Source organism: Anolis carolinensis, chromosome 3, assembly GCF_035594765.1.
Source record: "Anolis carolinensis isolate JA03-04 chromosome 3, rAnoCar3.1.pri, whole genome shotgun sequence".
NCBI lineage: Eukaryota > Metazoa > Chordata > Lepidosauria > Squamata > Dactyloidae > Anolis > Anolis carolinensis.
Genome location: NC_085843.1, coordinates 162,617,420 through 162,645,367, shown reverse-complemented (window position 1 = coordinate 162,645,367; position 27,948 = coordinate 162,617,420). Strand labels below are relative to the sequence as shown.

The 27,948-nt window shown below is 40.4% G+C and overlaps 1 protein-coding gene and 1 long non-coding RNA gene across 2 annotated transcripts in view; one reads left to right on the top strand and one right to left on the bottom strand.

Moving 5' to 3' along the window:
- The window catches only part of adrb1 (adrenoceptor beta 1), a 39,924-nt gene that overhangs the window by 6,075 nt on the left and 5,901 nt on the right, over positions 1–27,948 (top strand). The window lies entirely within an intron of this gene.
- LOC134297636 (uncharacterized) lies at positions 598–27,541 on the bottom strand. Its single transcript, XR_010004447.1, has 3 exons — positions 27,432–27,541; positions 27,109–27,215; positions 598–734 (listed from the first exon to the last, which is right to left on the bottom strand). It is a non-coding gene; the product is annotated as an uncharacterized LOC134297636 (long non-coding RNA).

Here is a 27,948-nt window from a genome sequence, read left to right as displayed (position 1 = left end):
AATTGACTTTTTAAATGAACTATATCTAGGGCTTATTTTTGAAATAAGGCTTATATTTAGAGCAACCTCAGAAATGCTGAAAAGTCATGATAGGTCTTATTTTCAGGGTAGGTCTTATTTTGGGGGAAGCAGGGTATATATTTCTCAGATAATAAATACATTTCTGCCTGTCACTAAAGTGTTCAAGACAGAGAAAAGTCTCGACAGGAAAGAAAAGAGGTGTGTGTGTGAAATGGAGACATTGTTGTTATCTGAAGCTAATCTTAAATGGGTAACTGATCTGTTTGGGAAGTGGAGGATCATTCAGAATGGAAGGAGACAAGCCAGTTGCTTCTGGATGATCTCCCTAACACTCTGTCATTTATATTTAGGATTCAGTAACAGATCAACCTTGTTTTGAATAGAAGGAAATGGCTGCTCCTCTTAATCAAGCATACTACGTTGGGTTTTGGGTGAGGTTCTAAGTCACACAGATTGTGTGCCAAGTGATAAATTCTGCAGATAGAAAGTGAATGTTATTCATGAGAAAGATTACACCAGGGTGCTTAGAATTTCACTAGTGAGGTGGCTTGGATCAAAGGAAAACATTATTTCAGATTGCCACAACAGTACTGCCTGCTTCTTATAAGTGATGACTCTATAATTCATCTTACTATTCACTGCATTTCTGTCCTGTTCTTCCTCCAAGGAGCCCGGCCTTGTTTTGTCCAACATATGACAATATATTTATTGGCCTGAACAAAAAGGCACAAAAATGTGAGTTACTCTTTTACAATGGAACATGTTGTACTGATTATTAAGTAGTTGTATTTATATTTGCCGCAATAATACGTTATGTCCACTGGACTTTAGCAAAGGTAAAACCTTATTTATTAGATAGGTAAAGGTAAAGGTTTTCCCCTGACATTAAGTCCAGTCGTGTCCAACTCTGGAGGTTGGTGCTCATCTCCATTTATAAGCCAAAGAGCCGGCGTTGTCCATAGACACCTCCAAGGTCATGTGGCTGACATGACTGCATGGAACGCTGTTACCTTTTCGCCAGAGCAGTACCTATTGATCTACTCACATTTACATGTTTTCGAACTGCTAGGTTGGCAGAAGCAGTTGCTAACAGTAGGAGCTCACCCCACTCCCCGGATTCTAACTGCCAACTTTTCAGTCAACAAGTTCAGAAGCTCAGCGATTTAATCCGCTGTGCCACCGGGGGCTCAGTTATATATATATTTGGGCCAATGATATGTTATGTCCCTGGACTTTAGCAAGGGTAAAACCTTATTTATTAGACAAATCAATGCATTTTTCTCCCCTTGCCCCAGCATATGTATTAATGAAATGTAAATAGAGGAGAAAGGTACCCTAATGGAGCTGAGTAGATTTTTTACTGACAGGTTTTGAAGCCTGACAAAATATCAGCCACTATATAGCAATATGTCTTAAGTGAATTCATTAAAGTCTTCAGTTGAACAGTTTTAGGGCTGATTCGCCTCATGTGTGCAGACATTTCACTGTGAGGACCACAACAAGCTATACTGTAAGACTGTAAAACATTATGACCATTTACTTCCCTCTGATCGACTGTTTTAAATGTGCAACATGAGACAGACCTCACGCAGGTTGAATAATCATGCTGACACAATGTCATGGACGGAGCTCAATGTGTACCAAAGCTTAGTCCTGGAATTTGTCTTCAGGACTAGAGTCAAAGAGTTATTTTATGTGTCAAAGTCTATATGGTTTTTTTTTTTAAAATGCCTGTGATATTCCCTGCATACAGGTGAATGTCAGAAAGAAGTCCGGGAAAGTTGACTCCAGTTACTAAGGGCATTACATCAGGAAAGTGTTGTTGTTGTTTCTTTGCTAACATGATATCCGTAAGTAATCAGAGATAATTAAAATTACCCTGCTGTTTCGGATGCTTGTATGCATGACAAAATTCGCCATGCTTTAAAAAAAGGAGAGACTTCAGTGTATATATTGAAGTTGATTATCTGTTCACAGCCTCAGGACATGTGATATGGTTTAAAAGTTGAATAATGCTTGCTTCTGTGCATATAGGAGAGCTTTTGTCTCGTCTACTATTGCTGTGCACAGAATTGGAGTCGTTAGACTTTACTTTTTTTAAAAAAATTAAATGTCAGATATCTACATTGCTAGTAAGAAAGGTGCTAACGTGCTTCGGTGGGTAACATCAATAACCAAACTTTACTTTTTGCATTGCTCACTCAGACAGATTAATCTAGTGGTCATTTCTCATTTATTGGACTTTTGGTTGTAAGAGACTGATGTCCACGTGTAAACACTCCCATGCATGTGCTGTTAAGTAACCAATTCTGCCACCTAATGGTGGTCTCTCACATCACATGGGAAGGGCTCTTGACCTTCAAAAAGGGCAGTGGCAGCAGGGTTCAGCACCCTGGATAGTTCCTTAAGATCTGGACTAAAAGCCAGAGTGGGTCCAATACCCAACTGATCTGGAAGCTATTCATGCCACCGGAAGCAGGAAGCTAAAAAGCCACCCTAAGTGGGAGCAATCTTGCATATCTTTGAAAGCAAAGACTGTGATTTCTTTTCTATTGCAGAAAATTCTATTAGCAACAGTATACTGGATCAAAAGGAGCCCCAGTGGCGAAGTGCGTTAAAGCGCTGAGCTGCTGAACTTGCAGACCGAAAGGTCCCAGGTTCAAGTCCCGGGAGCGGCTTGAGCGCCCGCTGTTAGCTCCAGCTCCTGCCAACCTAGCAGTTAGAAAACATGCAAATGTGAGTAGATCAATAGATACTGCTCCAGTGGGAAGGTAACAGCGCTCCGTGCAGTCATGCCAGCCACATGACCTTGGAGGTGTCTACAGACAACGCCGGCTCTTCGGCTTAGAAATGGAGATGAGCACCAACCCCCAGAGTCAGACATGACTGGACTTAATGTCAGGGGAAAACCTTTACCTTTTTATACTGGATCAAATTGGGGCCCCTGATAGCGCAGCGGATTAAACTGCTGAGCTGCAGAACTTGGGGACTGAAAGGTTGGCAGCTCAAATCCGGGAAATGGGGTGAGCTCCCACTGTTAGCCCCAGCTTCTGCCAACCTAGCAGTTCAAAAACATGCAAAATGTAAGTAGATCAATAGGTAATGTGTGCATCTATACCTTAGAATTACAGTAGAGTCTCACTTATCCAAGCCTCGCATATCCAAGGTTCTGGATTATCCAAGCCATTTTTGTAGTCAATGTTTTCAATATATCGTGATATTTTGGTGCTAAATTTGTAAATATAGTAATTACAACATAACATTACGGTGTATTGAACTACTTTTTCTGTCAAATTTGTTGTAAAACATGATGTTTTGGTGCTTAATTTGTAAAATCATAACCTAATTTGATGTTTAATAGGTTTTTCCTTAATCCCTCCTTATTATCCAAGATAGTCCCCTGAGTCCCCTCGGGGAGAAGGGCGGGGTAGAAATATTGGAAATAAATAAATATTCACTTATCCAAGCTTCTGCCGGCCTGTTTAGCTTGGATAAGTGAGACTCTACTGTAATACAATTGGATGCCACTTTAACTGTCAGGGAAAAATACTAACTTTCTCTGCCAAAGAATGCTAGTGCCGCATCAAACTACAAATCCAATGATTCCATAGCATTGAGCCATGGCAGTGGCATTAATTCTACAGTGATGACTGGTAAGATATAATGGGGGTCTTCCCATTTTCCCACTGCCTTCTAAGTAGATAAGCCTAAGGAAGCTTCAAGAGCTGGCTGCTTCCTGCCTGGGGGATCCTTTGTTGGGAGGTGTTAGCTCAATTGCTTGTTTCTTTGGGGTTTGTGGGCGTGTGAGTCTTTGCTCCATGGTGTATGAAAGCGCTCACTTGAACAAGTTTAAGTTATGCAGGGAGCACATAAAGCACACTCCTGACTCCATGTATTCATAACAAGCTTGAAAAGCAGGCTCAAAAATTTGTTTGTAGGATGGCATCCCATTTATCTTAAGCTTGTTCAAGCTTCCAAAATCCAACGAACAGAGCAGAATCTGTCTCCCTGCCCATTGGTATACTTATTTATTTATACATCCTTTATAAGTAAAGGTAAAGGTTTACCCCTGACATTAGGTCTAGTCGTGTCTGACTCTGAGGGATGGTGCTCATCTCAATTTCTAAACCCATTGGTATACTTATTTACTTATATACCCTTTATAGATAAAGATAAAGGTTTTCCCCTGGCATTAAGTCTAGTCGTGTCCAACGCTGAGGGGTGGTGCTCATCTCCATATCTAAGCCATTGTCCATAGACACCTCCAAAGTCATGTAGCCAGCATGACTGCAAGGAGCGCCATTACCTTTTCTTTCTTTTTAAGTTTTTTATTGTTATTATTATTTAAGAAAAAGTTACAATTATATAAACATATTCTATACATTTCCCCCTCTTTTATTTACATTCACCCCTGTGCTCCCCTTCTCCAGAGCCATCTCTTTTTCTGTAGTCCCACCAAAAGTTCAATTCTTCATTTGGAGGTAAATTCCCATCTTCTTTTTCCAATAATTTTTCTAGAAATGTTCTCCAAATACTTTCAAAATCATTTTTCCCATAATCTCTTCTTTACTTTTAAATTTGATGTTAGCTTGTCATTCAGTGCCATTCTCCAAACTTCTTTATACCATTCATTAATTTGTATTTTCATTTCTCCTTTCCAATATTTTGCAATTAGTAATCTAGCTGCTGTTAATAGTATGTCTATTAAATTTTTCCCTCTTATCTTTTTCATCCTCTTTTTTTAATTAAAAGTACTATTTCCACTGGATTACTTCTAATTTTTATATATTTTCTATTTCCCTTATAACCTATTCCCAAAAATCTTTTACATGTTTACAATCCCACCACATATGCATGTAGGTTCCAATTTCCTGGCACCCTCGCCAGCAGTTTTCATTATTATTCTTATTCATAATACAGTAGAGTCTCACTAATCCAAGCTAAACGGGCTGGCAGAAGCTTGGATAAGCGAATATCTTGGATTATAAGGACTGATCAAGGAAAAGCCTATTAAACATCAAATTAGGTTATGATTTTACAAATTAAGCACCAAAACTTCATGTTATACAACAAATTTGACAGAAAAAGTAGTTCAATACGCAGTAATGTTATGTTGTAATTACTGTATTTACGAATTTAGCACCAAAATATCACGATATATTGGAAACATTGACTACAAAAATGGCTTGGATTATCCAGAGGCTTGGATAAGCGAGGCTTGGATTAGTGAGACTCTACTGTATTTAACTTTCTCGATGTTAAACACCACTTCCAAATTAGTTTATGATAATTTTCTTTTATTAGCCGGCATTGTCCGTAGACGCCTCCGAGGTCATGTGGCCGACATGACTGCATGGAGCACCATTACCTTCCCGCCAGAGCAGTACCTATTGATCTCACATTTGCACGTTTTTGAAGTGTTAGGTTGGCAGAAGCTGGTGCTAACAGCAGGAGCTCACTCCACTCCCCGGATTCGAACCGCTGACCTTTTGGTCAGAAGGTTCAGCAGCTCAGCGGTTTATAGGTAAAAGGTAAAGGTTTCCCCTGACATTAAGTCCAGTCGTGTCCGACTCTGGGGGTTGGTGCTCATCTCCATTTCTAAGCCGAAGAGCCGGCGTTGTCTGTAGACACCTCCAAGGTCATGTGGCTGGCATGACTGCATGGAACGCCATTACCTTCTCGCCGGAGGGGTACCTATTGATCTACTCACATTTGCATGTTTTTGAACTGCTAAGTTGGCAGAAGCTGGAGCTAACAGCGGGCGCTCACCCCGCTCTCCAGTTTTGAACCTGGGACCTTTCGGTCTGCAAGTTCAGCAGCTCAGCGCTTTAACACACTGAGCCACCGGAGGCTCCTCAGCGGTTTATACCAGGTCTTACATTGAGCAGGAAGAAGAGTAAAACATTGGCATCCAATTTTCTTGAAAAAGCAGGTCACAAATGATATTAGACAGTTTAGAAAGTTTGGCTGCGTTTATTTGAAATTAAGGCAATTGTTTGCTCTCTCTTTCCTTTGATTTATTTGTCTGTAGATTCGCAATCTGAGACAAACACCAAGGTGAAGCTAAGTCAGTTGTCACTGGAGTCAAAGAAGTGCTCTGCTGTCTTGTTTTGTGATTGAGAATTGTTCAAATACCAGGATGCTAATTCTGTCTCCAGATCCCTTGGATTAAATCTAAATTCAAGAAAGGTAGAATTTGACTCCCACGTGGCTGATGTAAATATTAGGGCTGTCAGTCAATCAAGGAAATTTTAGTCTGTGGATCATCTGGAAGTTAATTGACCAATTAACCGTGCAATTCTATGCATGCCTACTCAGAAGTAACTCTCTCTCAGAAGTAAATTCCATGGTGCTTTCCCCATTGGAAAGTGAATGTTAGCAGTGAGGCCTAAATATGCATAAATTAGTGGACACATTTTCAAGCTTCACTTGAAGATAAAAATCTCTCACCTGTAGATTGCTTATTTGCCTGAAAAAAAATCTATCAAATTAATTTTCACTTAAGATTAATGAAGGGGTTGGACTGGATGGCTCTTGTGGTCGCTTCAAACTCTATGATTCTATGATTCACTTGATAAAAACATTTTTTAATTTATTATTAAGTCAATCAACTAAAATGGGCAGCTCTGGTAAATATATTGCTATGCCCCCCCTTTTTTAAAAAAAACCTCATAATTTTAAGGGATTCAATTATGATGGCCAGACATAATCTCATTATACCTGTTACTATCCATTGAGCAGCCAATTTGTGATCATCTAATTATCAGCCTACAGAAATGACCCTATGACAGTTTCCACATTAGGCTAAGGAGACACACATCAAAAACCTGCTTCAATTATGTTCCCTTATCTGCACTGTCATGAATTGTTTACACTAAAGTAGCCTGTCCTACTTACACTAAAGTAGTGTCCAATTTTGGGCACCACAGTTGAAGGGAGATGTTGACAAGCTGGAAAGCGTCCAGAGGAGGGTGACTAAAATGATTAAGGGTCTGGAGAACAAGCCCTATGAGGAGCGGCTTAAAGAGCTGGGCATGTTTAGCCTGCAGAAGAGAAGGCTGAGAGGAGACATGATAGCCATGTACAAATACGTGAAGGGAAGTCATAGGGAGGAGGGAGCAAGCTTGTTTTCTGCTGCCCTGCAGACTAGGACACGGAACAATGGCTTCAAACTACAGGAAAGGAGATTCCACCTGAACATCAGGAAGAACTTCCTCACTGTGAGAGCTGTTCGACAGTGGAACTCTCTCCCCGGGGCCGTGGTGGAGGCTCCTTCCTTGGAGGCTTTTAAGCAGAGGCTGGATGGCCATCTGTCGGGGGTGCTTTGAATGCGATTTCCTGCTTCTTAGCAGGGGGTTGGACTGGATGGCCCATGTGGTCTCTTCCAACTCTACTATTCTATGATTCTATGATTCTATGATTCTGTCTCGCTAATGATGTTGGACTACAATTCCCAGTATTCTTCGCTATTTGCTGTCTAGGCTGCTGGGCTTCTGGGAGTTGGTGCTCGACAACATTTAGGAGGGCCATATGAATCAAATATTCCTCTGCAAAGGTATACCAAAAGAAGCCTTTTACATTTGTTTACACAAGTATTCTAATCTTCAGTCTCATCCTCCTGGCATTTTGGCCCAGTCCTATGACTCACTGAATATTACATATGTGGGAATGAATGCAAAACTTTAGTTGCATAGGTGTTGTCCTGACATTGTAACTTGACTCGGGGCATTATTCCAGTAGAACAGAGGGCTGGCACTGATACGTAGGCAAGCCAGCATAATTAAGAGATCGGTTATTCACTCGCAAACCATTGTGGAGAGATAGCACGCAATATTGATTAGAATACTGGATTGTGACTTCAGAGATCAAGAGTGCATTTACACTGTGGAATGAATATAATTCGACTCCACTAACTACCATGGCTCAATGCTATGGCATCCTGGGAACTGTAGTTTGGTGAGTTGCCAGCACTCTTTGGCTAATAATAATAATAATAATCAACATCATCATCATCATCATCATCATCATCATCATCATCAAAGACTCTGGCAGAAACCAGTATAGGTGGTCCCAGTGGTGATCGGTACATTGGGTGCCGTGCCAAAAGATCTCAGCCGGCATTTGAAAACAATAGACATTGACAAAATCACGATCTGCCAACTGCAAAAGGCCACCCTGCTGGGATCTGCACGCATCATCCGAAAATACATCACACAGTCCTAGACACTTGGGAAGTGTTCGACTTGTGATTTTGTGATACAAAATCCAGCATGTCTATCTTGTTTGCTGGGTCATAATAAAATAATAATAATAATAATAATAATAATAATAATAATAATAATAATAATAATAATAATAATAATACTTTATATACCGCCCTATGTACTCAAGGGACTCAGGGTGGTTTTCAACACAGCAAGGAACCCATACAACAACTACACATAATACAATGATGAACATAAGTATACAAAACATACAAATCAACCAATTAACCACAGACTTAAGAACGAATAACAAAATACTCCATCAACAGGCCAAAAAACAGTGACCAGGAGTAAGGCTTGTAAAACTACAGCTCCTACAATTCCGTAGCATTGAGCCATGGCAGTTAAAATTGTGTCAAACTGCATTACTTCGACAATTTAGACCAGTGGTTTCTAATCTTTTTTTTTACCCGAGCCCACTTGACCAGGGTCCACTCTCCAACATTAGTACCAAAAGGGTTACGAATCAGTTTTTGGTCAACTTAAGATTCGGTTTGGTTATTTGGGGTGCTGATTCAGAAAATTGCATTGGACAGACCACATCAGTTCTAGTTTCTGATACAGAACATATGCCATCCAGTAGTTGCCACCTGCTCGCCCACAGATAACCATATTTAATAATCTAGAGCTGATGTGGTCTATCCAATGCAATGGTCAGCTCTGTGGAAAGAAGCAGAAATAAAATTAATAAAATAAAATAAATAAAGAGTAAGGCGGTTTGCAGACTGGATTTTTGTTCTCTGGGCCGCAGCCCACAGATTGAGAACCACTGGTTTAGATGCACCGCAAGGTGCAAGTACTCCTCCCTCTCTGACTGACCTATCTTACATATAGTGCATAAGAAGAGCATGAAGCCCAGTGAAGGAAAGGCAGATATCAGTGAAATACTGTAACAGATTGTTGGGAGTGCTTTGATTGTGATTTTCCTGCATACCAGAAGGAGGTTGGTCTGGATGGCCTCTGGGGTTGCTCCTATTACTATTACTGCTGCTGCTACTACTACTACTACTGAGGCTGGATTGCCATCTGCCAGAGGCTCTTTGTGCTTTTCCTGCATGGCATATGGGGGTTGACTGGATTCGCCCCATAGATGTGGGCGAAACGTCAGGAGAGAATGCTTCTGTAACATGGCCATACAGCCCGGAAAACACACAACAACCCTGTGATTTCGGTCATGAAAGCCATTGACAACACAAGAAGAAGAAGAAGAAGAAGAAGAAGAAGAAGAAGAAGAAGAAGAAGAAGAAGAAGAAGAAGAAGAAGAAGAAGAAGAGGAAGAAGATAATAATAAGATGATAATAATAAGATAGATAGCATATCTATCTTGTTTGCTGTGTCATATTAAAATAATAATAATAATATAATAATAATAGATAAAGCCAGGATAGGCATTTGTGCTTTTAACTATTGTGATTTACAAATATAATATATTATTATATGCCGCACTGCTGCTATTGTTTTCTATTAATGCATTAGCATATCACATTTAGCATATCAGGGATCTTGTAGTATCATTGTGACTGAGAGTTGGTAGCATAAGCTTTTGTAGACAAAGTCTACTCAAGCAGATGCAACTCAGTCTATGAAAGCTTCTGCTGCCAACTTCGTTTTCTCAATTTCAAGGGTGCCACAAGATCCCTTTGGATACTGATATTCCAAAGTAATGTCGTGCAATGATAAATGTATACATTTCATCAGACATATGGTCACCATGTGGACATGGTTGGGGAAGGGAGTAGGGAAACGCATTGGCAAGCACTCCTCTGTCTGGACCATTTTCTAGTACAGTGTGTTCTCAGGCATTGAAAAAGCATATTCAGAGAAGAGTTACAAGGCAGCTGAAAGACTGCAAGGCAGGGAGTCCAAACATCCATGATGGATCTTTCTTTGAAGCAAACCAGACATGGATTAACAATAGGAGCTGTAGTCAAAAAGAGCACAAATATCACACACGCTTGTGCTGCAAAGTTTGGGTTACCAGAGGAGCGAAGGAACAAAGACATGAATCACAGCCTGCAACCACAGCAGCGGAGACATGTTGACCTTAATAGGTCATCCTGTCCATTTCCTTCCCTTGAAGAAGGACTGATAATACCAAAGTATCTTCAACAGATATTTATCTAACCTTTTAAAAAGAGCTCCAGTGGCCAGGATTCGGCACTGTGTATTATGAAGCAGGTCTATTGTCCAACTATGATTGCAGTGAACAAGCACCTCCTGATGCTCTGAATAATTTTCCCATCCCCTCCCCGTCTATTTCAGCCCATTATCTCTTGGCCTACTCTCAGTTGGCTGTCCTATTTATAGCGACGTTGGAATCTCTTTGAAAACTTTTGTCGTGTACCTTCTGTTCTGAATATGGTTCATGCCCATTTCCTTCAAACCTCTTTCATAAGAGCCCACGTGTCAAAGGATAAATCCTATTGAGAGCTTAGGAAAATACTTTGGGCTACAACTCCCAAAATTCCCCAGCCAGCATGGCCAATGAGAGTTGTAGTCTTAAGCAGTTGCATTTCCAAGCTCTAAACCAGTGGCTCTTAACCTTCCTAATGCTGTGACCCATTAATACAGTTCTTCATGTTGTGGTGACCCCCAACCATAATTTTTTTGTTGCTATTTCATAACTGTAACTTTGCTACCTGATATGTAGGATGTATTTTCATTCACTGGGCCAAATTTGGCAAAAATACCTGATATGCCCCAGTTTGGGGTTGGAGGGGATTGATTTTGCCATTTGGGAGTTATAGTTGCTGGGATTTATAGTTGATCTACAATCAAAGATCATTCTGAACTCCACCAATGATGGAATTGAACTAAACTTGGCACACATAACTCACATGACCAACAGAAAATACTGGAGGAATGCTTCTGGAACATGTCCATACAGCCTGGAAATCTCACATGGCAAAAAGAAGACCTGAAGGTTGCTGGTTCAAATCCAGGGAGAGTGCAGATGAGCTCTGTCAGTTCCAGCTCTCCATGTGGAGACACGAGAGAAGCCTTCCCCAAGGATGGTAAAACAGGATGATAAAAACATCCGGGCATCCTCTGGGCAACGTCCTTGCAGACGGCTAATTCTCTCACATCAGAAGTGACTTGCAGTTTCTCTAGTTACTCCTGACACACACAAAAAACCTATTAGGAAAATGTTGTTAACAATAACAATAACAATAACAATAACAATAATAATAATAATAATCAAGATTGAAAAATCAGCTGATGACCCAAAATGCAGACTGTGCAAGGAAACCGATGAAACCATTGATCATATCCTTAGCTGCTGTAAGAAAATCGCACAGACAGACTACAAACAGAGGCACAACTATGTGGCTCAAATGATTCATTGGAACTTATGCCTCAAGTACCACCTCCCTGCAGTAAAGAACTGGTGGAATCACAAACCTACAAAAGTATTGGAAAATGAGCATGCAAAGATACTGTGGGACTTCCGAATCCAGACTGACAAAGTTCTGGAACACAACACACCAGACATCACAGTTGTGGAAAAGAAAAAGGTTTGGATCATTGATGTTGCCATCCCAGGTAACAGTTGCATTGATGAAAAACAACAGAAAAAACTCAGCCACTATCAGGACCTCAAGACTGAACTTCAAAGACTCTGGCAGAAACCAGTACAGGTGGTCCCGGTGGTGATCGGCACATTGGGTGTTGTGCCAAAAGATCTCAGTCAGCATTTGGAAAGAATAAGGTACAGGTTTACCCTTGACAATAAGTCCAGTAATGTCTGATTCTGGGGTTGGTGCTCATCTCCATTTCTAAGCCGAAGAGCCGACATTGTCCGTAGACACCTCCAAGGTCATGTGGCCGGCATGACTGCATGGAGCGCCGTTACCTTCCTGCCGGAGTGGAACCTATTGATCTACTCACATTGGCATGTTTTCAAACTGCTAGGTTGGCAGAAGCTGGAGCTAACAGCGGGAGCTCACTCCGCTCCTGGGATTTGAACCTGTGAACTTTCGGTCTGCAAGTTCAGCAGCTCAGTGCTTTAACACACTTTGCCACCAGGACTCCTTGGAAACAATAGACATTGACAAAATTACGATCTGCCAACTGCAAAAGGCCACCCTACTGGGATCTGCACGCATCATCCGAAAATACATCACACAGTCCTAGACACTTGGGAAGTGTTCGACTTGTGATTTTGTGAAACGAAATCCAGCATATCTATCTTGTTTGCTGTGTCATACAATAATGATGATGATGATGATGATGATGATAGCTTTATCCTTACTCCTGCCCCATCTCCCCGGAGGGACTCGGGGCGGCTCACATGGGGACCAAGTCCAGAATGGATTAAGTTACACAAAAATAGAAAAACCTCAGCCAGCCAACATGCTAAATTATCTACAGTTAGGGTATTCATGTCATTTTGATGTCAGTGACCACTCGTATTCACGTCATTGTTCCTTGAATCGAGCTTGGTAATTCTAAAGTGCTTATTAACATTCATATCCATTAGTCGTCTTTGGAATAGATCTTCATAACAATAGATAAGATTGTCATATTGCTCATTTACTATTTCTGTTTCAGAAAACTGACTCATGGGCTAAGTCTCCCAAATCCAGATGGGGACTCTAAAACATTTTTAGGAATGGAACATAATGTCCATGTGTCTTGCCCGCTATACCACTATCATTTTCTATGGGATTATATCTTCTGGGGCTTTCTTAAAGTTAAGATTCTTCTGTTTAGATAAGGAGCTTTGAACATATCAGGTTGTTTTAATTCCAGATGGCAGCCTACTCTGGAGCCAATTTCCAGAGCGTCTAGACCAGAGACCACTGAAAAACGTGATGAAAAATGTGCCCCGTGTGGACTTCCATTCATAAGCTGTGCAGGGGCGGTACCTGCAAAAGTCATCAGTGAGTGGTAATTGCAATTTGCCAAACCACACACATAGATCTTTAAAATCCTGGCAACTTGGCCAGGGTGTTGTCCAGGGCATGCAATCCAATCAGTTATTCATTCCCAGCAGCGTGTGCTATTTTTGTTGCCTTTTTTTTTTTTGGCTGCCTCTTTCATTGGGAACAGCAGTGTTTTTTGAATACAAAAGCCAATTTTTTATCTTTTCTTTGTGCTCTCTTTAATCTGGAGCTGAGATTTTATTAATAACTTCTAAGGAGATCCTGTGCAAAGCAGCTTTGTTCTGCACCCTTTCCTAATTTATTGTAATTTCCTATCTGGTTGAATGTGTTGACTTCCTCTCGTCCTCTTGTAATATATCAAATCGCATGGATAAGAGGTCTGCGCTGGCTATGCAGCCGACATAAACAAACCTTGCACCTTTTTATTACTGCGAAGTAATATGCAGAGTTCTCAAACAAAATTACCAGAGACGTCAAGAAGGATTAAATGGTCATATTTTTACCAGCACCAATTCACAAAGAAGGGAAAGTATCCATGTAATGTTTCTTGAAACCAATTATTCACCCAAAACGTACTACCTAGTTTGTTTTTTCATGTGAGGAGCGACTTGAGAAGCTGCAAGTCACTTCTGGTGTGAGAGAATTGGCTGTCTGCAAGGACGTTGCCCAGGGGACGCCCAGATGTTTTGATGTTTTTACCATCCTTATGGGAGACTGCTCTCATGTCCCTGCATGGAGCTAGAGCTGATAGAGGGAGCTCATCCGTGTTGATAGAGGGAGCTCATCCATGCTCTCCCCAAGTTGGATTCGAACTGGCAACCTTCAGGTCAGCAACCAAACCTTCAAGTCATCAGTCCTGCCAGCACAAGGGTTTAACCCACTGTGCCACTGGGGGTTACTATCTAGTGTAACCTATTAAAAAATTAACACTTGAAATCAAAGCAAGGCATTATTGTCTTGCCTTGGAGAACCTGATACCTTTCCAAGATACCTGAATATCTGTGGCACATCCTACCCAAGTGTTCTCTGAGTGATATATAACCTTAGGGTACTGCTATGGCTCAATTCAAATCCATGAAAAACACAAGTGATTTGGTGCAAAGTGGTTAAAGTGTGTTGGTTGTTGGCTTGTGCTAGGTGATGGGTTGGGATGTAATTATCATTTGACTAGCTGCCAGCTTTGTACTAATCAGAAAGGAGAAGACATGTTCTGCTGGAAGGATTAAACAGCTAAAAATACTTCCGCCACAGCCACATCAGCAAGTGAAATGCACTTCATACACACACACATATACACACACATAATTTTGTTGTTTCAGTTTCACTCTGGAGAAGCCATAAGGTTGGTGGGGTGTTCATGTAGAATATGCCAGATATAGATTTGTTGTTTATTCGTTCAGTCACTTCCAACTCTTCATGACCTCATGGTCCAGCCCACACCAGAGCTCCCTGTCGGCCGTCCCCATCCGCAGCTCCTTCAAGGTCAAGCCAGTCCCTTCAAGGATACCATCCATCCATCTTGCCCCTGGTCGGCCTCTCTTCCTTTTTCCTTCCATTTTCCCCAGCATCATTCTCTTCTTCAAGATTTCCTGTTTTCTCATGATGTGGCCAAAGTACTTTATCTTTGCCTCTAATATCCTTTACTCCAGTTAGCAGTCGAACATTATTTCTTGGCGTATAGATTGGGTGGATCTTCTTGTGGTCCAAGGCTCTGTCAGAATTTTCTTCCAACACCATAGTTCAAGCGTCTGTCTTCCTTCACTCAGCCTTCCTTATGGTCTAGCTCTTGCATCCATAGGTTACTACGCTAAATACAATTGCTTTGACTATGCGGACCTTCATTGCCAGTGTGATGTCCCTACTCTTCACTATTTTATCGAGGTTGGTTGTTGCTGTCCTCCCAGAAAGTAAATATCTTCTGATTTCCTGGCTGCAGTCTGCGTCTGCAGTAATCTTTGCACCTAGAAATACAAAGTCTGTCACTGCCTCCACTTTTTCTCCCTCTGTTTGCCAGTTATCAATCAGTCTGGTTGCCATAATGTTTGGGGGGGGGGGTGGGTTATGTTATCTGCAATCCAGCTTTTGCACTTTCTTTTTTCAACTTACTTATAAGTCTCCTCAGGAGCCTCTGGTGGCTCAGCATGTTAAAGCGCTGAGCTGCTGAATTTGCAGACCGAAAGGTCCCAGGTTCAAAGCCGGGGAGCGGAGTGAGCGCCCACTGTTAGCTCCAGCTTCTGCCAACCTAGCAGTTCGAAAACATGCCAATGTGAGTAGATCAATAGGTACCACTCCGGCGGGAAGGTAACAGCATTCCATGCAGTCATGCCAGCCAAATGACCTTGGAGGTGTCTACGGACAATGGTGGCTCTTCGGCTTAGAAATGGAGAAGAGCATCAACCCCCAGAGTCGGACATGACTGGACTTAATGTCAGGGGAAACCTTTACAGCTCCTCAGCTTCTCCTTGCTTTCAAGCCATCAAAGTGGCATCATCTGCGTATCTGAGGTTGTTAATGTTTCTTCCAGCAATTTTAACTCCAGCCTTGGATTCATCAAGCCCCTCACATCACATGATGTGTTCTGCATACAAGTTGAATAGGTAGGGTGAGAGTATACAGCCCTACCGTACTCCTTTCCCAATCTTGAACCAGTCTGTTACAGGAGATATAGATATATATTTCCTGTAACGTGAACTGTCCAAGTGGTGTTACGCATCTTCTTCCAACAGAATGAGTGTCCGTATGCCTGACTGCATTGCAATCGGAGCCTGCCAGAATCTCAAAAGGCCTAAGGAGGAAGCAAGTACACTTGCCTTTGTGCAAATAATCATGTGGCTCTTTTAAGATCAAAGCTAGAACGGTTGTGATTGCCTTATAGGAGAAATCAATATGGTTTTGTTCAAAGGGATGACCTCTGCCTATCCCTCCAAAAGAAACAGCCACAGTTACAATGGCAGAATCGCTTACCTCATTTTACAACCCTTGATGCTGCCCAACAAAGCCGTAGGGCATAAACTGAAGAGGAGAGGTGGGAAAGGTTGCTGCTGTGTTCACACAGGAGCTGCCAAAATCTTGAGACTCCCACTCGAGCCAAGGAAGCAACATCACAAGCATTACAAAAGAGCCAGTGTGTTCACCTAAGTATGATTATTATTGCCCTGTAATCTGTAAAAGGTCTCTGAAGCCTTAACGGTTTTCATGTGGAAGAATCATGACTGGATCTCCCAACGTGGCTTTCTCATTCTTTACTTTAAAGTAGCCAAGGAAGGATCTGACCAAAACATTATTATTTCTCCCTTTGTTGTTGTTTTTCTGTTTTAAACAGGGAGATCTTGATATATTTTGCTACTGAGGAAGAGCATGGAATGATCAACAACATCAAATGTCAAGATCCACATTGTATTAGGCCAGTGGTTCTCAACCTGTGAGTCCCCAGGTGTCTTGGCCTACAACTTCCAGAAATCCCAGCCAGTTTACCAGATGTTAGGATTTCTGGAAGTTGAAGGCCAAAACATCTGGGGACCGACAGGTTGAGAACCACTGTCCTATGCTATAATCGCATTATTACTGCTCCCAAGGAAGGAAGTTTAAAGAAATGTGTGTTCCTTACCATTCTGACTAGCCCTGGATAGTGGTCTGAGTGTTTGTCTAAGACTTTAGAGATCAGTATTTGAATGCTTGGCCATGGAAACCCACTGGGTACCCTTGAAATCACATTCTTTCATAGGGGCAAATCCTCCCCCAATGAAAGCCCTGCCATTGGTTTGCCTTATGATTAGAATGTCCCTGAAACAACTTGAAGGCAAACAGCAATGATACAGCATTCTAGAAATAAATATACAGTAGAGTCTCACTTATCCAACGTCCTGGATTATCCAACGCAATCTGCCTCCAACCCAGATCCACAGCTCTTTCTCTAGGCAGCAAGGACCAAACTTTTTACGGATTTAACTTCCAACAAAGTTGTTACTGTAAATTCATTTTATGCAATTCTATATTTATTTGTAGTCAATTTTTTAGTAGTCAATATTTTCAATACATTGCAATTTTTGGTGCTAAATTCGTAAATACAGTAATTACTGCATTGCGTTACTGTGTACTGAACTGCTTTTTCTGTCGATTTGTCATAAAACATGATGTTTTGTTGCTTAATCTGTAAAATCATAACAGAATTTGATGTTTAATAGGCTTTTCCTTTATCCCTCCTTATTATCCAACATTCTACCGGCTCGTTTATGTTGGATAAGTGAGACTCTACTGTACTGTCAGAATAACTTTACTAACATTTTTGTCAACCTTTGATAAAATCCAAATTGGCTTCCAAATTTAGAACTAGGGCTGACAGAGAAATACCACTAATAATGAGGCCAGTCCTAGCTCTAAATTAACTCTAAATCCAATCTTACCTGAAGTTGCTAGAATCCAATCGTGATAATATGTACCTGTATTTATTTTCAGAGAGAGACAAGAAATCAGAGCATTGTGACCTCACTGACGACTTTTAGAAAAATACTTCACACTCCTTTGTCAAATATTACAACTCTCTGAACCCCTCACCCTTTCTCATGGGTACTTGAATAAACCATCTTGGTTACCACATTGCAGGTGGAAGGAGGGGTTATATAGCAAATATGCAACTGTGCATGTGCATGTGTGTGTGTCTCTGAATAAACTGGATTCACAGGAGAATAGTACGGTTGGGTTTAGACATGTTGTTGAGAAATACAGGTATCTGCAGATTCTAGCATGGAAAATACATGTCCAAAATTGCCTCAAGTCAAGAAAGAGTACTTCCTTTGATGTATGTGAACATTCATTGTAAATAAAATAGGAAGCAGAGGTGTCCTCTCTGGTCATAGGAATGAAGGTTTGTAAATTAGTACCTTTGATGAGAAAGATATTTCAACTAAGTATTTAGATGAGCTTTTGGTCGTCCTTGCCCTTCCTTGATTAAGTGGCCAACTTATCATCAATGATAAAATATTGAGTTAGTGATCAAATTACTTTAAAAAGGATGAGTTACAAAGGATTGCACAGGAAGAGTTGTATCAAAGCATTAGATATGTGAAAATATCTTTGCAATATATTTGTATATTTCTCTCCTCTCAGTAGTTTGTGTCATTCCAAAAAGCATGGTATGGTGGAAAAGGGAATGTAGTCTTGAGGTATAGAATATGATGTGCAGACTGTGATTAGTTCATGGTGGATGGTGGGTTCTACGTCAATGGGACTATAGTCCAGATTTTCCATATTATTAACCCAATGTTAAAGGAACTATGGGAACCGCCAGTGGCACAGCAGGTTAAACTGCTGAGCTGCTGAACTTGTCGACTGAAAGGTCAGCGGTTTGATTCCAGGGAGTGGGGAGAGCTCCTGCTGTTAGCCCCAGCTTCTGCCAACCTAGCAGTTCGAAAACATGCAAATGTGAGTAGATCAATAGGTACCGCTCTGGTGGGACGGTAACGGCGTTCCATGAAGGCATGCCGGCCACATGACCTTGGAGGTGTCTATGGACAACGCCGACTTTTCGGCTTAGAAATGGAGTTGAGTACCAACCATCAGAGTCAGACACGACTAAACAGTGTCAGGGGGAAAACCTTTGCCTACTGTTAGTAAAGGAGCTATCCAAGGTTCTGACCCCTTTCTTCCAAAACAGGCTCAATATCATGTATCGTTTATTGAAAATTAAGACTTAAACCCGGAGCAGATTCACCATATCATTTCATGGAAACACCTAAACTCTCAAGTCATGTCCCATCTCAGATCAGGAGATCTTTAAATAGCCATGTTATTTACAACGTATTAAGCTTAAAACCAACACTTTCAATTATCTGACATATTTCTGAATACTTGCAGTGATAAATAAACCCAACTAAAGGCATAATAAAAACAAACAGAAAGCAAAGCACCACCCCATAACACAAAATATGATGGGGGAATAAAGTTGTGAATAATGAAGTCAGAAATAAACAGTGTTGTTGTGTGCCTTAACGTTGTTTCCAACTATGATGAATCTAAGGAAAACTCACCATGGGGTTTTCTTGGCAAGATTCGTTCAACAGGACCTTTGCCTTCCTTTGAAATGGAGAGAATGTGACTTTCTCAAGAGCGCCCAGTGGATTTCCATGGATGAGCAATAATCCAAACCTTGGCTCTTATTTTAAATACCAACAGAATCAAACAATCATAACTCTCAATTTATAATATGATGAAGAAATCAGATTATCTTACCAAGGGAGAGATTTACCTGATCAAGATGCTGAGACAGAAAAGGTCCAGAAATGGATATAGTCCTGGTAACACATACATCAAGCCCTATGTTTATCCAAAATAATGGGCAGGAACTGTTCAAAATCCCAAACCATTTAAAGTTTTGTAAGAACCAATACCGCAAACTGACTTCACATACATACTGGGAGCCAGAAAGGCCAAAAAGTTTTGGAAGAACACAATGTGACTTAGTCAAAGCAGGAAAACAATACTTCAAGAATTCTAGGAAAAATCACATCACTTAGTGCAGGGTGACAAACAAGTATATTATTAAAAGTTCTAACTCTTGGTTTGGTTCTCCAGAAACCAGTTTATCCATGAGCCACTTCACATTCAGTGTTTTTCCAACACAGATACAACCTCCATGGAAAAGCACATTCGTGGGCGTTTGCAAAGCGTGATGCAATTGTGTATTTTACTACAAGGATCTCAATCAGGAAGGCATTGTACAAATCAGGTTCCTGACTCAGGTACTTGTTGCAAAATCAACATTTGCAAGATAGAAACTCTCTTCACATATGATGGTGCACTGCTTTTCTCTCTACATAGAGAAAAGTACTGAATGCTGAGATCCAACAACTGAATCAAATCCAGAAATGCTTTATTAATGATTTTTACCTTGTAATATCTGTGTATTAAAAAACCTTTTTATTCAGACAGGCTTTTAAAGATGAAGGCTTTAAAATCAATTCAGGGGCTGCTGTAGTTTTAAACTTTGAATCCGTTTTTATGGTTTTTAACTGGGATTTTTTAAATTACTGTTTATATTTAATCCTGTTTTAATGTTTGTATATTTGTATATTTTTAAATGGTACTGCTGATGCTTTTATGTTAAGCCACTTTGAATTCCCTTTCGGGGGAGATAAAGCGGGGTATAAATTATTATTATTATTATTATTATTATTATTATTATTATTATTATTATTTATTCATTTCTATCCTGCTTTTCTCTTGTGGGTGGGATTCATATAATAATCTCATTATTATAATGAGCCCCCAGTGGTGCTGCAGATTAAACCACTGAGCTGCTGAACTTGCTGACCAAAAGGTCAGTGGTTCAAATCCAGGGAGCAAGGTGCGCTCCCATTGTTAGCTCTAGCTTCTGCCAACCTAGCAATTTGAAAACATGCAAATGTGGGTAGATCAATAGGTACTGCTCTGACGGAAAGGTAACTGCGCTCCATGCAGTCATGCCGGCCACATGACCTTGGAGGTGTCTATAGACAACGCCGGCTCTTCGGCTTAGAAATGGAGATGAGCACCAACCCCCAGAGTCGGACACAACTAGACTTAATGTCAGTGGAAAACCTTTACCTTTACCTTAATCTCATAACCCTCTTCTTATTCTGCCCATCACAGCTCCTTGTGGGAGAGAAGCAAGATCTATATGATACCCATAATGAAAATTATATTGATTTCATAATATTATGGTGTTTCAAAAGTTGTTTCATTGTCATACACAATAGTTGTCATTGTTACTGTATGGTGCAGAATGTTTCACTCCTTGCTCATTTATTGCAATGATTGTTTCTCTGAAAAAAATGTTTTCTTTCGCTGGGTATACACTGTGATTCAAGATGATTTTGTTACAAGTACATAAACATTCCTAAAGTTTCTTTGTTCTTTTTATTGAACTAACAGCCCAAAGCATTCTTGAACCAGGCACAGTATATTTTCCCTCATTAACTGCATGAGATTTGCTAAAAAACTTATTCTGGTTGAAAAAATGTAGAAAAAATATCATTTCACAGCTACAACTTAAATATTTTTATAGAGATGTATTTGGTCATGAGATCCATTATGGTATAGTACTCTGACCATTGACTAGGATTCTGGAGATCAGAATTCCTGTTCAACTATGGAAACCCATTAGCTGATCTTGGACAAGTTACACTCTCAACTTCAGAAGAAGCCAAAATCTAACCCCATTGGATAAACGTTGCCAAGAAAACTCTGTAAGACTGCCATACGTCAGAAACAACTTGAAGTCATGCAACAAGAAATTTTGTTTTCCATTCAGAATTATAGTGATACTATAATTTGTTTACGTTTTATTTTCAGCTGCTTTTTTATTGTGTCAGAAGCAACTTGAGAACATACTGCTAGTCACTTCTGGTGTGAGAGAATTGGCTGTCCACAGAGACGCTGCCCGGGGGACACTGGGATCTGTTAGCTGGGAGGCTTCTCTCATGTCCCCTCACGCTAGAGCTGACAGATGAAAGCTCACCCCATTTCACAGATGCTGGAAGAACTGATGACTTGAAGGTTGGGTTGCTGACCTGAAGGTTGCCAGATCTAATCCAACCCAGGGAGAATTCGGATGAGCTCCATCTACCAGCTCCAACTCCATGTGGAGACATGAGAGAAGCCTCCCACAAGGATGGTAAAAGCATCAAAAACATCCGGGCATCTCCTGGGCAACATCCTTGCAGATGTCCAATTCTCTCACACCAGAAGCGACTTGCTGTTTTTCAAGTTGCTCCTAATACAAGAAAAAAAAGAAGAGCCAAATATTCCCACGTCTGCTACATGTGCCCATTTTGATATTAAAATCCACTGTATTAAACTATTATTTCCTAGCCTTTAATTGGGTCACAGAAACCTATTCATGCAAAATGCAGCATAAATATGATTTGATTGAGTTGTCTACAAAGAAATGTACAAAAGACTTCCAAGAATCTTGATTTTTTTTTTGTGACCTTAAAATTCATCATGATAGGAAAAAATTTGCAGCAAGCGGAGAAAAATCTCAAAAAAGTCCAAATAGAGTTTATTCCAAGTAAATTGATTTAGTGTTTTAAATTAGAATACATTGTGAAAAGCTCAGCAGGTGAGTCAATGGCATCATGCCTCATAAATCACAGTCTCGGTTTACAACTTTTTCATAGACCCTGAGGGGAGATGTAACACTGAGTGTTACAAAGTGTAAGACAAAGAAGGTGAATGGACACAAGTGTCAAAATTAACTGGTAAATTGAGTGAGGATCCCAAGAACGGTACCGTTTTTTATGGGTTCAAAGATGCTCCAGTTTAGATTTTTCTGGATTACTCAAGATGATTTTAAAAGCAATGTATGATGTGGCATTGAATTCTGTCAGGGAAGGTTATTTTAAAAACTCAGTTGAGATAGCACAAGGCTACTACATAAATAGCTCTTGAAATCATTAGATTGCTGGCAACGTATATGGATAATGTGTGCAAAAAAAATTTTCTGGGAGAAATATGAAATTGGATAATCAACATTTGGGTAATAGAGTATGTTGTGGAGGATTACTGCTGTTAATTTCTATATTTGAAAACAAAAAATTGAAAATCTCATAGCAGTCTTGTATGCTACGAGATTCAAAACAGTGAAATCACAAAAAACGTTTGAAAGTTTTTCAACAGCATACGGTCTATGGCACTATCAGAACAGCTAACACATCAAATGAAATGAGAAAGATAAATGTGGAGAAAATTGAAAGCTCTTTATTATTTATATTTAAACCACATTCTAATCACTTTTTCTAGAAAAGCAAATTTTGAATGTTAAGAATAATATGCAATGCATTTCTCAGTACTCTTAAGATGATAAGAGCTTTACTGATAGACAGCGATATATATTTAGGTTGATTAACTAAGATTGGGAGTGGGAGGAAAGGAGATAGGGGGAAAGGAAATTGAATTTTATATCTGCAAGTTAAAGAGTATTTGTAATGGGTTAATATTTTCAAAATAGAAAAAAAGTTCTTAGCCTACAACAGGAAAGGAGACCATATGTTGGCTTTGGATTGGAACTTCTATTAGCATTTGCCAGCATAACAAATAGTGATGATATTGGGAATTGCAGTTGAATAATATCCAGCAGCAGTTGCAGTTGGTGGCTTCTGGGGTCTTTGATCTCATCTACACTGCCATATAATTCAGTTTGAAACTGCTTCATATGGTCACTGTAGTCTCATCTAGTGCTGATAACGGCATGGAATTGCATTACATGTGTCTCTACACCAACTGCATTATATGGCAGTGTAGATGGGGCCTTGGTGAGAACTTAAAAGGTGCTGAAACTATTTAGGAGAATAAGGTTCAAGACCCTGCTTAGCACTTTTAAGTCTGGATTAAAATCCAAAACAGATTCACCACGCCTTTGAATTGTTCATATCACCAAAATATTCACTTTGCTGCTTATTCCCTCCCTCCGTCATTTGGATAAATTTAAAATGAATCATTGTGTCTTCGACAATCTCCTAAGAGACATCCACCTGAGAATTTGCAGGTTCTAATTTTATAAAGAGCTTTGTTTAACAGAGCAGTCTATATACTGTGAAGATCTTGGAGTCCTCATGGACAAGTTAAACATAAGGCAATAATATGATGTGGTGGCAAAAAGGGCCAATGGGATTTTGGCCTGCATACATAGAAGTATAGTGTCTAGATCCAGGGAAGTCATGCTACCCCTCTATTCTGCCTTGGTCAGACCACATCTGGAATACAGTGTCCAAATCTGGGCACTGCAATTGAAGGGAGATGTTGACAAGCTGGAATGCATCCAGAGGAGGGCGACTAAAACGATCAAAGGTCTGGAGAACAAGCCCTATGAGGAGCAGCTTAAAGAGCTCGGCATGTTTAACCTGCAGAAGAGAAGGCTGGGAGGAGACATGAGGAGGGCCATGTATAAATATAGGAAGGGAAGTTATAGGGAAGAGACAGCAAGCTAGTTTTCTGCTTCCTTGGAGACTAGGACATGGAACAATGGCTTCAACCCACAGGAAAGGTGATTCCACCTAAACATTAGGAAGAGCTTCCTCACTGTGAGATCTGTTCAGCAGTGGAACTCTCTGCCCTGGAGTGTAGTGGAGGCGTCTCCTTTGGAGGCTTTTAAACAGAGGCTGAATGACCATCTGTCAGGGGTGCTTTGAATGTGATTTTTCTGCTTCTTAGCAGGGGGTTGGACTGGATGGCCCATGAGGTCTCTTCCAACTATGATTCTATGATGCTAGTTATCAGCATTGTGTTGTTGAAGGCTTTCATGGCCGGAATCACTGGGTTGCTGTGAGTTTTCAGGGCTGTATGGCCATGTCCCAGATGCATTCTCTCCTCATGTTTCATCCACATCTATGGCAGGCATCCTGAGAGGTTGTGAGACCTAGTTTCCAACAGACCTCACAACCTCTGAGGATGCTTGCCATAGATGTGGGTGAAACGTCAGGAGAGAATGCTTCTGGAACATGGCCATACAGCCTGAAAAAACTCAAAGCAACCTAGTTATCAGCATTCTTTGGCCAAGAAGGTGAAAGAACTTACAAAACTACAACTCTCGATTCCATAGTATTGAGCTATGGCAGTTAGTGATGTCTAATTGTATTCATTCTACAGTGTAGCTGAACCCTTAGACATCCTTTCTTTCCTTAGCCATACCTTTCAGGTATCAGGCCACAATAGTTGAATCTCCAGCAAAACATTCCTTCACATCATCCCTGAAAGTCATAGAGGTTGAAAGCTGTCTCCAGTGATTACGTCTTTACATATTATTGACTTTAGAGAACCTTAATCTCATCAAAATTTATTAAAACAAGGAAGTCTGGGTGTTTTTTATTCAAACATGTTAATTCACGCACTTCAAAACCATTCGTTGCATAGCAATAGAGCTAAGTGCTTTTAAAACAGTTAGGTATCAGGACGAGTTTTGCAATTTCTGCACCAAGCTTTCCTTGAGATCAGCACTTACACACACCGGAAGTATTTGGTGACAATGAACATGTACATTTTCGGTAAAGCAAAGTAAGCACCAGTTCCAGGTATGTATATTCAAACATACATACACACAGGGCATCTTGGGTTGTGTCCTATGCATAATAGCAGGCACAAACACAATATAAGCACAGCGTGCACTTTACGTTATTGAGAACAACAAATAATGTTTTTCCTCAATCTAAACAAAGTCAGAACTAAGGAACTGGGACAGGGAACTAGCACAGGAGACAGATCACTTGAGGATAAACACAAGTAAATAAATTATAAATTCTTCTTAGTTTTATGTGGAGAGAATTGGAGAACAGAGACATTTATGTTTCTTGTGCCTGGAAAAGGACCCAATTCTAGAACTAGGATCCTGTCTGTATAAAGGGAATTTGGAACCCAGTATTTACAAGGTCCATACCTTGGAAGATAAAAATCACAGGAATTCCTTCAATGTACACAAAACTATACCTCCACAGTAGCAAATCAAGTTACAGCCAGGTGTAAATTGCAGTATAGGAGGAATGCAGAAAATTGGTGAATTGGGAAAATACAAGGCAGGGAATAAACAAGTGGCAATATAATCAGAATTCATGAAATAACACTCACTCAATGTCTTGGGAAGGCCCTTGGAGGCCTTCACTTGCCAGCTGTGATCTGACAGACCCAAGACAGGCAGGATAGGAATTACAAGATTTTTTTTATTATTACTGAAGGCAATTGTATCATCTATCATACCATTTAAACTCTCTGCTTTTTACTACATCAGATCTATTGATTTGCACCTTCCAACTTAAGGTTGAGTTGGTCTTAAGTCCTATTGACATGTCTCCTCCAACTTTTCCAGTTTGACAGAAACCTTCCTTTGCAATCCCACATTCCCAGCTGCTTTTAAAATAGCCCAGTTTCTCTCTACAGCCCACACTTTCTTCTTTAGTCCTTGGTTTACTTCACTTACTGCAAATTGAATTTAAATGCATAAATTGTTTGCATTCAGTAAATTTATCATCAAGGAAAGAAGAGGAGGAGGCACAGCCTTGCCCTTTCCAGTAGGAAAAGACAAACAGCCACAGCCTCTCCTAGATCTGGAGCAGAACATTCTGTGCTGGATGATTCCAAATTGTTTACTAAGGTAAGCAAAAGTAAGAAACACACCTTGTAAAAATCCACAAAGAGGAGAACCTGGCTAGTTAAGAGGAGCTTTCCTTGAGAAGACCCCCTTTGAATTTCAACACGTGCAAAACTATGCACCATGAGATTTCACAACCTCCTTTTATCACAGATATGCAGATCTCTCTACAGTACATTTCCGTACAGTATTACCCTTTGATTCTTAAAAAAACCCCTACAAAATAGATGAGGCAAGAAGCTGCAATTGGCCAAATTCGACCACTTGGGTATTATATTTTGGTAAAGCTGGGATTTGACCTGTTCTATAATGTGCATTGAACAGAAGTGGTCGATATGAACACAAAGTTCCTACAGTAGATGTGAGGGAATAAAAGTAAAATTGAATAGGTCTGATAAAAGTACAGTAGAGTCTCACTTATCCAACACTCACTTATCCAACATTCTGGATTATCCAACGCATTTTTGTAGTCAATGTTTTCAATATATCGTGATATTTTGGTGCTAAATTCATAAATACAGTAATTACTACATAGCATTACTGCGTATTGAACTACTTTTTCTGTCAAATTTGTTGTCTAACATGATGTTTTGGTGCTTCATTTGTAAAATCATAACCTAATTTGATGTTTAATAGGCTTTTCTTTAATGCCTCCTTATTATCCAACATATTCGCTTATCCAACGTTCTGCCAGCCCGTTTATGTTGGATAAGTGAGACTCTACTGTATTTTGATTTTAGAATAATGTATTCTATAAAAACTGGCCAAGATCCTACACATTCAAACTATATAAGCATGGTTATAAATTGCTTCAGAAACTCACAGTGGTGCAGCAGATTAAACCACTGAGCTGCAGAACTTGCTGAAAGGTCGTGGTTCGAATCCAGGGAGTGGGGTGATCTCCTGCTGTTAGCCCCAGCTTCTGCCAACCTAGCAGTTCGAAAACATGCAAATGTGATTAGATCAATATGTACCACTTCGGCAGAAGGTAACAGCGCTCTATGCAGTTATGCTGACCACATGACCTTGGAGACGTCTACGGACAAAGCTGGCTCTTCATCTTAGAAATGATGATGAGCTCTAACCCCCAGAGTCGAACACAACTAGACTGAATGTAGGAGGAAAACCTTTAGTACTTAGCTTTACCTTATACATTGATTGGGGAATTGATCCATTTTATCAACCATGTCATGGAGATCTGCAGTGCTTTTGAGGGAGGTATCTCAAGATGACATGTCCAGCTCCCTACCACATCCGTGTCACAATGCAATGAAGAGAGTCTTGTGAGATGCTGATGTGTGTGTGCGTGTATGTGTGTGTGCTGACAACCCAGTTGACTATGCTGCAGGCTTTCACACAGACCAATTTCCCAGAATTTTAGGTGGGATTCATGGAGCATTTATGGTTAACAACTTCATCGCATGATGAATTTTTAGCATTCTAGGATGTTGCTGCTCCAGTTGAGCAACAGAGCCCCACACTGCCTATGCCATGACGTAGGTTCACTTCTGGCGGGGCTCTGTTGCTCAACTGTGGCAGCAACATGGTAGGACACTGCACCGCCAACATGGGAACCTCCTTGTGTTCCATTTGGAACAATGGGGCTATTGCAAGGACAAGCTGTATGGTGATGCTTCCCCACATGTGATGGGGAAGTAGGGGC